This window comes from Sturnira hondurensis, unplaced genomic scaffold (assembly GCF_014824575.4).
Source record: "Sturnira hondurensis isolate 20B ecotype Veracruz unplaced genomic scaffold, ASM1482457v3 Scaffold0016284, whole genome shotgun sequence".
Lineage (NCBI taxonomy): Eukaryota > Metazoa > Chordata > Mammalia > Chiroptera > Phyllostomidae > Sturnira > Sturnira hondurensis.
In genome coordinates this window covers 3,112,547-3,115,840 of record NW_028088915.1, presented here as the reverse complement: position 1 = coordinate 3,115,840, position 3,294 = coordinate 3,112,547, and the positions used below count along the sequence as shown (strand labels likewise).

General features: G+C 39.0%; 1 pseudogene; it reads left to right on the top strand.

Annotated features, from left to right (window-relative positions):
- The first annotated feature begins 1,139 nt into the window (after nucleotides 1-1,139).
- On the top strand, nucleotides 1,140-2,295 carry LOC119000790 (glyceraldehyde-3-phosphate dehydrogenase-like; annotated as a pseudogene).
- Nucleotides 2,296-3,294: the final 999 nt, after the last annotated feature.

Here is a 3,294-nt window from a genome sequence, read left to right as displayed (position 1 = left end):
TCCTTTATATCACAGCTAATTTGTTCTTGTTTGTATATTGCTGGGTGAAGTGTTTTAAAAATGTGCCCACATGTGTAGTATCTACCCAAAACTAATTTTCAGTTTCTAAGAAACTCTTTTCTATTTTTTCACTTTCATTCAATTTTCAGTCTAATACCATGGTTCCTTTGTGCCAGACACTAAGTACTTAAAATATTATCTCACTTAATTATTACACTGAAGCTAAATTTTTATTTTTAACAATATACCATGGAAGTAGTGTGCCCTTCTCATTGTATCATATTAAAATGTATATGATGTTAGAATGTCTTATTAGTGGTGAAGTGAATACTGATTTTCTCATTAATGTGGTTTAGGCTGAGTGTCTCCACTAAGAATATACTGTTTTTCCTGTTATGAAGAATAAATTATTTGAAACACCGCAAGATCCCATCTTTCCTAAAAGTTTTGCTCACTAATTTTATTTTCATTGGTTCTGATCTAAAGCAATTATTATCCTGGCATTCTAATGTTGATTTTCTATTTTTCTATTCTTTTTGCTCTTATTAGTTGGAACTCTATAAGGAATAATTTTGTTTTATCCCTCATTTATTTATTCATTCAATTATTTATTTACTTCAGTATGGAATTATTTACTTTATGGGTTATAATCTATTGCTAATACTATTTTTTGTGGCCCAATAAGTTCAAGGTTGGGGCATTGGAAACTCAGGGTGGATCCCTTGCCTGTTTGACATATGCCATATATAGTTTTTAAGTGTCCTTGCTTTTTGGCGCAACATGCTCCAGACTCATCTGCCAATATTTCCTGTCCCAGATATGGACTTTAATTGTTCTTCAAGTTTTCTCTTATTGGCAAATGGAACTTAGAATGATCTGACAGCATGATATGCTCATTGCTATGGAAGTGTCATTGTTTCTAGTCTTTCTTTGTTGACAGAGCTTAGGAACTACATCTGTATATACTAACACATGTTTACATACACATTCATATATATTTTATATTTATGTATGTATGTATCTGTCTATCAGCCTATACATCTACCTGTTTTTTAAAGTGTGTTAATTTTGATTCTGGCACCTCCTGTTTGACAGACAGCCATCTTCCTGAGCAGGGCCAGCCTCAACCCTGAGACACAATGCTGAAGATCAGAGTGAATGGATTTGTCCATATTGGGTGCCTGGTCACCAGGGCTGCATTTTACTCTGGCAAAGTGGATGTCACCATCAATGATCCTTTCATTGACCTATATGGTCTACACGTTCCAGTATGATTCTACTCATGGCAAGTTCAAAGGCACAGTCAAAGCTGAGAACAGGAAGCTTGTCGTCAATGGGAAGTCCATCTCCATCTTCCAGGAGTGAGATCCTGCCAACATCAAATGAGGTGATGCTGGTGCAGAATATGTTGTGGAGTCCACTGGTATCTTCACTACCATGGTGGAGAAGGCTGGGGCTCACCTGAAGGGTGGAGCCAAGAGGGTCATCATCTCTGCCCCTTCTTCAAATGTTCCCATGTTTGTGATGGGTGTGAACCATGGCAGGTATGACAACTCCATGAAGATTGTCAGCCATGCCTCCTGCATCACCAAGTGCTTGGACACCCTGAACAAGGTCATTCATGACAATTTTGGCATCACTGAGGGACTCATGACTATAGCCCAGGCAATCACTGCCCCTGAGAAGGCTTTGGATGGCTCCTCTGGAAAGGTGTGATGTGATGGCTCAGGGGCTGCCCCAAACGTCATCCCTGTTTCTACTGGTGTTGCCAAGGCTATGGGCAAGGTCATCCCTGAACTGAACGGGAAACTCACTGGCCTTCCGTGTCCCCACCCCTATTGTGTTGGTCGTGGATCTGAACTGCCACCTGGAAAAAGCTGCCAAATATGATGACATCAAGAAAGTAGTGAAGCAGGCATCAGAGGGCTCCCTCAAGGGCATCCTGGCCTATACTGAGGACCAGATAGTCTCCTGAGACTCCAGATTGTCTCTAGATTGTCTTCTGAGGAGTGGCACCTTTGATGCCAAGACTGGCATTGCCTTAGATAATCACTTTGTCAAGCTCATTTCCTGGTAAGACAATGAATTTGCTAAAGCTACAGGATGATGGACCTTATGCTCCACGTGGCCTTCAGAGTGCAAAGGAATAAGAGGCCCCTGGACCACCAGCCTCAGCAACAGGAAGACAGGCCCTCAGCTGCTGGAGAGTCCTTGCCCCAAACCGATTCCCTAGCACACAGAGAATCTCCTAATCTCGTTTCCATTCCAGACCCCCTGAAGAAGGGAGAGGCTTAGAGAACACTACCTCACCATGCACCATCAATAAAGTTTGCTGTACCCCCACCCAAAAAGAGTGTGTTAAGTCTGATGCTTCCAATTCAATTCTAATATAAAGTTCATTCTAGCCCTTTTAACTTTTCTGTCCAACAGCAAGAATTCTGGTTCTAATATCTATATTGTATGTACTTTTTTGTTCAAACTTAGTGTCCCCTAAAGAGTTTTAGAATCACTACTCATAGTTCAGTGAGAAACTATTTTCTGACTTGAATAGATAATTTGTTTATAGTACTTTTTGTCTTCAGCTTTTCATTCAAACTCAGTCAAAATGTTTTACAAAGTTATGTAGGTTCTTTTTCTCCTTCTCTCTTTAGTGTATTATTGTTATTCATATGTAACCCAATTGGTATAGGTCATATTCTGTTTGGGTTTTCCTTACATCCTATTTAATTTTTATAAATTTACATATGATAAAATTCACTCCTGGTGGTATATGGTTATATTGGTTTGAACAAATGCTCAGAACTTTGTATCCACTATCACAGTTGTGACACAGAACATTTCAACCAATTCAGAATATTTTCTTGTGCTGACCCTTTGCAGTGAGCTCCTCTCTCTGCTCCAACCCTTAGAAACCACTGATCCAGCTTATTGTTGCCCATCCCACAATTTTGCCCTTTCTAAAATGTCATAGAAATGGAATTATAAAGTACTGAAACTTTTGTGCTTAGCTTCTTTTACCTAGCAACATGCATAAGATTCATTATGTTCCTACTTGAATCAATCGTTTGTTTTTATTATTCAGTAGGATCCCACTGTATCACATATCACACTTTGTTCTTCCATTCACTAATTGAAGGCTGTATTGGTTGTTTCCAGTTTTTAGTGGCTATGAGTAGAGCTGTTATAAATGTTCATTGCAGGCATTTTGCATTAACAAAAAGTTTTCGTTTCTTTTGGGAAAGTGTCTATGGTAATTATATGGTTAACATTTTTTCTTTTATCGATTCTAGGGGG